This window comes from Eptatretus burgeri, chromosome 7, assembly GCF_056783735.1.
Source record: "Eptatretus burgeri isolate ZD-2024b chromosome 7, Ebu_testis_v1, whole genome shotgun sequence".
NCBI classification, from domain to species: Eukaryota; Metazoa; Chordata; class Myxini; order Myxiniformes; family Myxinidae; genus Eptatretus; species Eptatretus burgeri.
In genome coordinates this window covers 47,328,943-47,341,278 of record NC_140967.1, presented here as the reverse complement: position 1 = coordinate 47,341,278, position 12,336 = coordinate 47,328,943, and positions in this window count along the sequence as shown.

The window sequence follows — 12,336 nt, the reverse complement described above, 5'->3', positions numbered from 1 at the left end:
GAAGAAAATTTTGAAGGTTCCTTTTTTTTCAAACAATATGGCTGCCACATCACGTGACCGATGACGTCATCATTATTTTTTCTTTTCTTTGGAACATTTTAGCCTGAGATGACCCTCAAATTTTCATACTGATCAGATGTAGCATTCTACGTATGCAATGATGTCATAACGAAGGCACCTATGACATCAAAAATTCACACATTCCCCATGAGGAGTACTTGCTGTGTACCAAGTTTCAATTGTTTCCTTGGTGTGATTTCAGAGATACAGAGGTCCAAAGTTTTTGTGTTTTTAGCCGCGTCACGTTGCGAACGCTGGCTCGAAGAGAGCTCCGTGTTCTTGTTCTTCTTGTTCTTCTTCCTCCTGGTGAAGACAAAACCTTTAGGACACGGCTCTTGGACACATTTGTCCTTGTTCCATCATGGCTGCCACGCCACATGCCCTATGACGTCATAATTATCATTTAAACATTCCACATGAGTAGTCGCATCTGTGGTGAAAATTTTCTCGATCCGACAAGTGGTTGCAGAGAAAAACACGAAAGTTCTGTACGGACAAATAAACAAATTAAAAATCACTCGTAGAGTGACAATTTGGCAAAACAGCACAAAATCGAATGGCACTTTGTAGAGTCCAGACCTCTGCCAGGTGGAACAGTTTACGCTTTGTATCCCACTGATGAGCTGGATCCGAACCAAATTTCAATCCGCTTGTTCTTGTCACTGATTCAACTCTTCCATCTTGTTTTGTCATAACTCGTCCACAACTTTTTGAAATATAGTGATATTGTTATGGTTGTGGAAATTTACAAACCACCATTCAGGTCCCGTAGGTGAGATATCTCTGTAAGTAGATGTGTAGTTAGCCCCAAACCTGTTGTTTAGAGGGAATAAATGTGATTCATTCGGGCTGTGACGCTTTGAGATAGCCGTTTTTCTGTTCTATCTTTATTTTGAACCAACCACGCTCCAACCGTCAGACAACAACAACAGCGCCAACAGCCACGACCTTTACATTCACAACTCGCCAGGCCCGTCGCTGGGGGGGGGGCATTTTGGTGCAATGCCCCCCATGGCGCATCTGGTGCCCCCCCACTGGTACGCCACCCATTTATGCCCTGTTGCACCCTGTGAACAACTTGGTGTTTAAGGATGAGCGCCCACTGTGAACTTGCTGTTTAAGAGTTCACCTGTGTGAACTAAAACCCTTATTCCAGATGTTCAACGTGGTGAATAATGAGGCCTTCTTGGATAAACTGTTCTTTAATAATATCCTTCTTTGAATAAGAATCAAGAGATAAGTGTGCGCTTCCCAGCGCATCTCCAAATGCAATTGGCAAGACAATACAGTCCAAGACCACAAGATAAAAGATAATAACGCAAGCACCAACGCCAGCAGCCAAGACCTCGTGTTGAATGTCGATGTTGTGGGTGTTTATATATATATATATATATATATATATATATATATATATATATATATATATATATATATATATATATATATATATATATATATATATATATATATCGTGGATCATTTAGTTTTAAGGAATAGCCAATCAGCGTATTTGATATGGAGACCCGATTGAGCAGGTTACGTGATCGGTTGTAAGTTAGGTATAAATGTAATATAGTCATAATATGATTAAGGAAAAGACATAAATTTACATTATTAAAGATGAAGTGCACGTGCAACACGTGCCCTTCACAACCCGTCAACCCTCCATCTTACAAAAGTAATTTTATAATAAAAATTAAAAATATGTGTGTTTGCAATCGTGCTTACATTTGAAATTATGCAGATAAAACCTGTTTTTGATGGATAGATCATTTAATAAATAAAACCGTCAACCGTCAAATTTCGCGAGTCGCGAGATTAGTGACGCGAGTCACGAGGGACGAGTCACAGAGCACGAGCTCGCAGCAAGAGAAAAAGACGTGGATGATGGATATACGAAAATGGCTCAGAAAAGGAAAAAATGCAAGCGACGAAAATGAAGAAGATGATGAGACATGTTGTGGGAGGAGTTGGAGGAGGAGGAAAAGACGATCATGTCGATGAAATACCGACAGAAGCTGGCCAACCTGGCCAAGCCAGCGACGTCAGCCCTGCGGCTGGAGCCCCAGCGCAGACAACCGAGTTTCCACGCTCGGCGGCGGCCTCGGGATCGGGTGTGACTGTCAAGCCGCTTCCCGATGATCTTGGAAGTGAGAGACCGAATCAAGTTGTTCTACAGCGGTACCCTGGCCATCTGCTGCAGAACAAGAGTCGCTCGTTTGTGTCCTCGTGGTACCAGACTAATGAATGGCTGGAATACAGTGTGCAGACAGATGCAGCATTCTGCTATCCATGTAGGAAGTTTAACACCGCACGTGGCCCAGTGGACTCTACTTTCACAGTGCGAGGCTACCGGAATTGGAAACATGCCGTTGAGAAAGGCAGGGGGTTTCACAAACACGCAACTTCAAAGGAACATTTAACTTGTGTTTTGAGGTGGAAGGAGAATGAGAGGTGCATCGATTGTGGTGAGGAGATTTCCACACTCCTCAATGCTGACCAGCTAAATAGAAACCGGTACTATGTGTCTGCTTTTATAGATGTTGTGGGATTTCTCGCCGAAAATCAGATACCTTTTAGAGGGAGCCTTGATAATTTTGAGGATATGTCAGACGAGCACAGTGGGCTCTTCCTCTCGTTTTTAAACTACACTCTCAAAAAAGACACCGAGCTAGCCGAAATAATAAAGCATATCCCACGAAATGCAAGCTATACTAGTCCGGAAATGCAGAATGAACTGATCTGCACATTGAGTAATGTTGTGACGGATGCCATCGTGGAAGAAGTAGGCACATCATGGTTTACCATCAAGGTGGATGGGACGAGGGACCCCACTGAATGTGAGAACATATCAATCATCATTCGCTTTGTATCGGCATCAAAGGAAGCAACAGAGCGTCTACTCACAATAGCTACAGCCGACGCTGAAGATGCAAAAACATTGGCAGACCTAATAATTGCAGAGCTGACAAAAACAGGAGTTGACGCGTCAAAAATATTAAGTCAGGTGTACGACGGGGCTTCGGTAATGGCTGGGAAGCACGGTGGAGTGCAAAAGTTGTTGCAAGAGATATTGAAAAGAGAAATCTCCTATGTGCACTGCTTAAATCACCAACTCCACCTGGTAGTCATCCACACACTGGCAGCAGAGAAAGCTGTCACTGATTTCCTCGGGGTTTGTTGTTGCCTGTACAAATTCTTCAGAAAGCCCACTGTTGCTGCACAGTATAAAGGTGAGCGGTTAAAACGACTTCTTGATCAAAGGTGGACGGGACATTTAGCCACCGTGTCTGTGATCATAGGATCTTTTAAGGATATCACATTCTTACTGTCGGAGATTGATGCAGAGCGCGCCTTCGGTGCAGAGATGAGGATGGAGGCTATTGGGCTTTTGCGGGAAGTCTCTGGGCCTGCCTTCATGTTCACTGCTATCTTTGTACAAAAACTGCTGATGTTGTTAGATGGCCCTAACAGACTCTTGCAGGCAGAGGACATGGACTTGCTAACGGGGTTGGAACTGGTGGCGAGTGCTACAGAGTGCGTGAAGAAACTCCGCTCTGAGGATGAGTTCACTGATCTGTGGAACAAGGCCAACGATGCTCACACTTCTACACCTGCACCACCAAAACGGAGACGCACAATGCATAAGAACTTGGAACAGTTTGTAGTTTTGGAGACGACAGGACAAAACAATGACAATGACAAGACGGAACTGCAGAGGGTTTTTTACAGCGCAATTGACACTGTGCTTGGCGAGATCGCTCAGCGCTTCAGTGAGCGCAACACACAACTCGCCCGTTCACTCGCTGCCTTGAATCCTGAAAATGGCACGTTTTTGGATCCCCACTTGCTCCAGCACATCATGACATTAACAAAGTCAACCATCAGTGAAACAGAGTGTGTGGTTGCAAAGCAGTTTATTCGCTCACAAACAGAAAAGCAGCCAAACGAGAGATGGACAACACAAAAACTCCTCTCAACATACCACAAAACGCTGGAAGCCATGCCAAGTGTAGTGACTGCTATGATACTTGGACTAACATTTGGTGCGTCCACTGCCATGTGTGAAAACTCATTCTCAACATTGAGGAATGTCTTCACTGACCATCGACGGTCCATGCGCCATGCACGCAAGGCACTACTGGTACAGCTGGTCTTCGAGAGAGACCTCACACGTAAATGCCTGAATGAATGGAAGGAGAAGGTCCTCAGAAGATTCCACACCGAGACACGTCGCCTGCAGCTCTTCTGACAGCGAGTGCAGCGGTATAAAAACTATACGAGGAGTTCAGATTGTGTGTGTGACTGCTGGTGATGCATGTGTGGTTGTGGTTGCAGTGTGGTTGTGGTCAGCACCCGCCGTGGTCGGCTGCTTTTGTACTTCTGATGTTTAAGTTAAATGTATTTGGTGCTTTGCATATCCCATATCTCGTGCTTTGTGCATAACCTTACCTCTGTGTAATTGACTGCTTTAAATACGGACCTTGTGGTATCTTCAGGCCGGTCGTATTTGCTGTTGATAGTTTAACGTGATGATCGCAGGTCATAGCCGACTGTATCTTATTTCAAAGTGCACTGATTCTGGTGCCAACCTCCCCTGTTTAGTTATTGTATCTCTGGTATATTAATTTTTCTAATGCCAATTCTTGACAACACCTTGTATAAGTGCACCTGAATTGGTGCCAATTGTCTAATCATTGAATATCTGCATTGTGAATGTGCCAGTTTGTTGCGGCTCTCCTGCATTTGAATAATTTTAGGCCAAAAACATCGGAACATATTAAATCTAGCTGAGATTAATTTGGTTAATATGCGACGGCAACCTCAGTATAGATGTGTCAATGCTGCATGAATACAATAGTATACCGGGTTATCAAAAATATGAAATATAATAATTGTGCCCCCCCCCCCATCCAGTTCATATTCCCCCCTTAATACTGAGCCCTGGCTACGGGCCTGCAACTCGCTCCCGCAAACATCGCATCACCGCCATTCCAAACGGCACCATGGCCATCGGCCACCGCCGGAAACCCTCCACCACCTTCACCTCCCTCCTTCTACGGCCATTCCCGCACCACCTGTGAGCACCGAGCGTCGGGCTGTCCTGGGCTCGTTCAAGATACACGCCGAGCCGCGACTGCAAATAGCGGCCTTTCCGAGGAGAATTCGGATCAGGAATGCTACACGCCCACTTCTGATCCGTCCAATTAGGAAGCGCGGGGCGGCTTGGCCCCGCCTCCAGGCGCGTCTGTCTGGAATTGAGATATGCAAATTCTCGGATCAGGGGAGATTCACGCCCCTTTTCCTCCGTCCAATCGGCGAGCATGGCTCCGCCCTCGAGGAGATCCTGATCCGGAAATTTGCATATTGTTTTCTCCTGCCGGCCTATAAAACGGCGAGCGCGAGGCGAATAAGAGAGTTGTTGCGCAGAAGAGTTGTTGCGCAGAGAGTTCGTTTTTGGTAAGAGTTGTTGCGCAGAGGAGTTGTTGCGAAAGGAGTTGTTGCGCGGAGAGTCAGTTTTGGTGGCAGAGAGTGGAGTCAGGAGACTGAGGCAGTCAAGTCGGGTTGGAGAGCGGAGCGGAGTGGAGTGGAGTCGGGACGCGAAGGCGTCAAGGTGGTTTTCTGCAGTCGGCTGAGGAGAATTAGGGGAAGAGTCCAAGGAGCTCGGGTCCAAGGCAGAGAAGACGGCGGTTGGCGACGAGGTCGCGGTGGGATCGCTCATCGCGGGACCCAAGCCAGTCAACCATTCTCCTTCCCCCAGGGCATCAACAATTCCCCCCCTTTCCCCCGCGCTGAGATGGTGAAAAAAGGGGGCCCCATTCCCACCCCACTCCAAGCGGTGCCAACGAAACCCGCGAAGGAACACGAAGTCGGGGCACAGCCGCGCAGCCACATTTGCGGCTCATCACAAGGACGCGGGTAGGACCCCCCCCCCCCCGGTCTCGCGGGCCTGACCGCTCCTTCAGGTCCCGCGCACACATTGGCCTTTGGGCCCGTCTTCCCCCTTGCCTATGAGGGTGACTTCTTTCCTTTGCTTTTGAGTAAATGTGTGTCGGCGCCAGTCTGGTGAAGTAAAACTGTTTAAGTGTTGCCGTGTGTCGGTCTTAGTCGGTAGTATCTCTGCGTCATTGTTTCTTTTGTTGCATTTGATATATGTGCATTCTGTTTGGCTGTATATGTGTGCTCTCCATGTGCTGCGGAATAAATGTGCATTATGTTGAACTGTTTTCCCGTTTCGCTTCGTCTTTTCTTTAATTGAATCTCCATCTTGCTTCACGTAACGGGTTCGTCGTGGGCTTAATACGCCAGATAATTAATCGGAACCGTCGAGGCCGCCGACAACACCGCTCGGTTATCCCGATAGCACGGAACGGATCGCTTAAGCGGCCCGTGTCCGGAGTCGACCTGCGGCGAAGTGCGATCGCCCGGTCTACCATCCGCGTGGGTACTTAGGTAGGTCGAGTTTGGCGAACAACCCTATCCCACACGGGTGGCCGATTGGCACGATCGTGGTGAGGCCGAAAGGCCCACCCGTGACTAGCTCCCGGCGTTAGTCCGAGAGGGTCACGACGGAATTGTCCGTCCGGTGGGCGACGTGCCACGATTCGAGTCACGTGGCCGATCGCACGCCGGCGGGCGCGAATTCGCAACAATATATTTAGTTTTTGGTCCAATCTATCAATTTTAGAAATTAGGCCTGTGTTGACCTTTTGACCTTAAAATTAATTGGTAGTTGAATTCAGCGACCTGCCATGAAAATACTCTTCAAATTTCAACTCAATCGGATGAAAATTGAGGATTTCAGAAAATTTGGCTTTTTGGCCTGTTTACCTCAAAATTAATGGTTGGTTGAATTCAGTGACCTGATATGCAAATGCTCTTCAAATTTCAAATTAATTGGATTAAAATTGAGGATTTTAGAAATTTGGCCTTTGTTGACCTTTTGGTCTACGTTGACCTTTTCGCTTATGGTAACCACAAAAATAATAGATGATTGAATTCAGTGACCTGATTTGTAAATCCTTTTGAAATTTCAACTCAATCGGATGAAAATTGAGGATTTAGAAAATTTGGCCTAAATTGGCCTTTTGGTCTATGTTGACCTTTTGGCCGATGTTTACCTCAAAATTAATGGGTGGTTGAATTCAGTGACCTCGTTTGCAAATGATCTTCAAATTTCGCATCAATCGGATGAAAATTGACAATTTTAGAAACAATTTAAAAATTTGGCCTATTTTGGGGTTGACCTTATGGCCCATGTTGACCTATGATAACCTCAAGAGTAATAGGTGGTTGAATTCACTGACCTGTTGTGCAAATCCTGTTCAAATTTCAAGTCAATCGGATGAAATGAGGATTTTTTTTTAATCTGGCTCAAATTGACCAATTGGCCTATGTAGACATTTTTGGTCGACCAAATTTTACAAAACTTCAATGCAGGACCGTCGCAGGGTCGGTGACATAAATCTCTGAAAATTTCAGAATGATCGGTTGAGCAGTTTGGGTTGGAGGTGAGCAGACAGACAAACAAACAAACGCACACAAACAGAGGCGATCAACATACTTGTCAAAAAAAAAATTTTTTTGACAAGTAACAAACGAACCCAAATATATTATATTGTATTATATTATATCATATAATATTATATTATTGGTTCACGGAAAAAATATTTTCACGAAAAAATAAGTGACCACTATATTCGTTATTGTTGTGTGTCTGTCTGTCTGTCTGTCTGTCTGTCCCGAGCATAGCTCCGTGGGTTTTGATCCGATCCTGATAAAATTTTGGTGGGAGGTTTATATCATGATCTAGTTGTTTTCCTGAGAATGGGCGTGGTACGCCCATTATGGGCGGAGCCACCCCCAAAAAATGTGTTTTTAGGGGGTAGCCGATTTCAATTTGCATCTTCTTTGAGGGGGTTTTGTCGAATCTGACAGGGGTTTCGGTATTTGGTTAGCCCAATGGCACCTGCATAACCCCACGGAGCTCGATTTTTCATTTTCATCCCAAGGTCAAGGTCACAAGATTACGAACTTAGAAAATTGCGAATTGTGACATAAAAATGTATCTTCTCCAAGGGGTTTGTCAAATCTGGCAGGGATTTCGGTATTTGGTTAGCCCAATGGCACCTGCATAGCCCCACAGAGCTCGATTTTTTTCATTTCCATCTCAAGGTCAAGGTCACAAGGTCACGAACTTAGAAAATTGCGAATTGTGTTTTTAGGGGGTAGCCGATTTCAATTTGCATCTTCTCCTAGGGGGTTTGTCGAATCTGGCAGGGGTTTTGGTATTTGGTTAGCCCAATGGCACCTGCATAGCCCCACGGAGCTCGATTTTTCATTTTCGTCTCAAGGTCACAAGGTCACGAACTTAGAAAATTGTGAATTTTGACATAAAAATCCATCTTCTCCAAGGGGTTTGTCGAATCTGGCAGGGGTTTCAGTATTTGGTTAGCCCAATGGCACCTGCATAGCCCCACGGAGCTCGATTTTTCATTTTCGTCACAAGGTCACGAACTTAGAAAATTGTGAATTTTGACATAAAAATCATACGACCGCCCAAACTTTGAGAGCAAGTATGACAATATTTTTTATGCATAATCTTGAGGTCATTCCCCACCTAAAGTCTTGAAACCATTTTGCTCCATCTTGAACACCTTGCCCGTGGCGCCCCCTTCAAGTTTGTTTTTACGCTGATTTCATCAAAGTATGGATAATCCGAGGAGTGCGAAATGCCATATAGCCTATATGACGTTATATTGTTCCTGGAATGTTCCAGAGGAAGTTTTGCACCAAAGGTCATAATCCTTGACCTTTGACCTTTAAAGTTCACAAAGGTCAAATTTTCAAAGTTGTTGGAATCGAACCGGGTTTTTGACTTTCTTTCACGAACTGACTCCATTAAGCTATAGCACGTATCCTGTTTCCTTATTTTAATGTCCACAACATTGATTTGTGACCTTTAAAGGTTATGCAAAGGTCAAATTTTGAAAGTTGTTGAACGAAACCGGGTTCTCGACATTTTGCAGCTAATAACCTGTCACTCGTACCACATCATGTTGATCATTTTTATAACTTGGTCAAACATTATCACATTGTCTCATCCTTAACTTCTGAAACAATCTACATCGTCAAATACCGCTCGTGAACCATCGTCGTCTTCAGACTTGTGTAATATAATGTCCTTTGGTCGTCCTTGTAAAACGGTTCGAACCCACACTGGCAAATGATGGCTTGTGCAACTCTGGCCTTGTGATCCATTTGAACTGGTGCATTGCCATGAGGCAGCAGAACACCATACGTCAACATCTGCTGGAGTTTTTGTACGGATGGCTTAATGCAGCAGGGCCAGTGAGTTGGCATCAATAACACTTACCAACGATCGTAGTTTTGTGGGGTACTTAATCGATCGGCAGCTCTTAATCCCAGAAGACGCTGTTCATCACTTTGGCTGAGGAGTTTGTGTGAAGATGCTTGATGATTCCAACTGCATCAATTCGGTCTTGGTCTCAGAGTCGCAATGGTGAAATCCATGTCTCACTGGCAACACAAACTCTCCTGGATCAGCGTTGAAGAGCTCCACTCGACTCTACTCTGGTGGTGCATCTTGCACACTCGCCTTTCCAGGCACTATCTGGCAGAAACCACTATCATGCCAAGATGTTCATGGATAATGGTTTCAATGCTCCCAACAGAAAAGCCAAACCTTTATAGGTCGTGCAATCCCAATTGGACAATTAGACATGATCATGCTCTCTACAGCAGGGAATGTTTCTGTACAAGTCATTTCCCAGGCTCGTACACACCTTGGGACATCTTCGATCGATTCTCTGCCATGCTTACACTCCTTCACCCATCGTGTCATTGGAAGGAAGGGCATCCCTTCCTAACACAGCAGCCATGCATCCATGGGTTTAATATCCAGTGCATCGTTCCTTGTACAAAACATTGATGACTACGCATTGCTCAAGCGTGAACAAGTCCATCATTCAATGATTCGGAAAAGAACAGAACAGCATTAGTCATCCACAGCTGGGACTGCAGGAATGAATTTAGTTATGAATTCTCATCACCTCCCCAACTCATGCACATAGTTTTATCATCACTCGTCCAATACTTGTTGAGATATCCTGCACACAGGATTCGAGGAAATGCTCAACGTGAAGTGATCAGGAACGGTTTCCATGGAGATGTTACTAAGGAAGGACCATTGAGCTCTCAACGGTTTCCAGATCGAGTCGCACGAAATTCAAACTACTGTGAAGGTGATTCTGAACGTCAATTCATTTCCTCTGCAGGTAAGTGAGTTTTTGAGTTCCGTTAGCTCCCTTTGCCTTTACTGTCCAACTTGCTGTTGCCTAAAGGTAGTTCCAGAGCTTTTAAGCACAGGCCAAGCTCCTGGAGAAGGCTATAATTATTATTTATCAGCTTCACAGCTTTACTGGCAGATACCCGAGGCTTTCGAGATCCGTCGACTCCAAACTGCATCTGCCCGTGGGATACTGCCAGGTTATCAGGCATGTTCAATGGGACTCGCACAAATACCAAGACAGGCTCTGGAGCCCGCAAACCTACCTGTAGATATGCAGAGGTGAGTTATAAATCATCAAAGGATTACTATAAATGTATTGTATATTTTTAACCCAGGACAGCACGTTAACGAGTGCTCTTTTACTGTTAAAGTGGTTCCATTGGATGATGCATGCCTGGTGTTGGCTTTATGGCTGGAGTGGGGGGCTTGGGATCCTGGGGTCCTGAGTTCAAATTCTGCTTGGCTGTTGAATTAATACCAGGTGGGGTTGACTCGGCCTGTCATCCTTCTGATGTCGACAAAATGAGTACCAGCTTGCTGGCTGGCATCCTGTGTCGGAGTGGCGACCCGTCCAGGATTGTGCCCACTTGCCCAGGAGACTACTTAGGCAGCACCAACGCCGTGGAACGGAGTTTGGTCCCAATGGATGGATGGATTGGATAATGCTGACATCTTGTTCTTTCCACATTTCTTTCGACTTTTTCACAATTTTCTTTATTCATTCTAATTCTTGCTTTTTGTTACTTGCAAAATCGAAGATTTTTCAAGTATATTGGTCAGTCGATTTTGTTGTTCTGTCTGACTGTTTATCGCCTACAGGTCACAATTTTAAACCGATCATTTTGGTGAAGATCCAGATCCAAATCCGGCGACTAGAATTTTTCAAGTCATTTCTTCACCATTGAGAGATAGGACCAAAAACGATATCTAGAACAATATCTCAAAAAGTTGTGAACGGATACGGACGAAACTTGGTGGACACGTTGGGTGTGTGACAAGGAAGAATTGATTCAACTTTGGTGAAGATCCAGATCCGGATATGGATATGATAATTTTTTTCGTGATTCTTCACCATTGAGAGATCGGGCCAAAAACGATATGTCCAATGATATTTCAAAAATGCATTGGGCCTGATATGTTCTTGTGGATCAGGCAATGTGTGGCAGAGTTATGCGCTCTACCGAGTGGCCTTCTAGTTTAGAACTGTGATGTACGTGGCTCGTGGAAGATATGTTTATGCGTGCAGTACTATAGTGCTGTGCTTTTTGTACATACAGCTCGCTTATAGCGCGGCTCATGGAAGATAAGTTTTCAAACTGTTTCATGTGTGCAGTTCATGCAATTTTATTTCTTCGTCCGCAAAAAAAAACGTGAATACGCGAAGCACAGGGCTACGAATGTCGAAGCAGGTCGCATTTTGTAAATCGTCAATACCGTCCATGAATAGCAAATCCGTGAATAGCGACATCTAACAGTATACACTTTGTGGGTTTTTAAAAAAAATAAAAGTATTACAGGGAGCCATCACCAATCCTGATAGGATGGTGCAATCTGGGTTCCATTCCCAACCTGACCACAAACTGATAGATTGGTACTTCGCAGACAGGATGAACCACCGGGTGTCCCACCTGCTTTAGCATATTATTTGGTGAACATTATAAAGATCCCACGGTGTCTTTAGAGAATAACAGGTGATACAGGACTTTCAAAATGATGTAACCCACCCAGAATGCTTGGCGCGCATGCGCAGACACCCCGGGAAACAGCAATCTCCGGGGCATGCAAACTTCTGTTGTGCATGCGCAATAAGGATTGTTACTTAAAATGGCTCGCAAAGCTTCTAAAAGAAGCCAAAAATACTTTTTAAAAGTACTGAAAGAGAAAGCTGGGGTGGTGCCTCTGCACAATGAAAGAGTTAGAGGGAGACACCCTATCTGGTTTGGGTGCTTCTGAATACCAAGAAG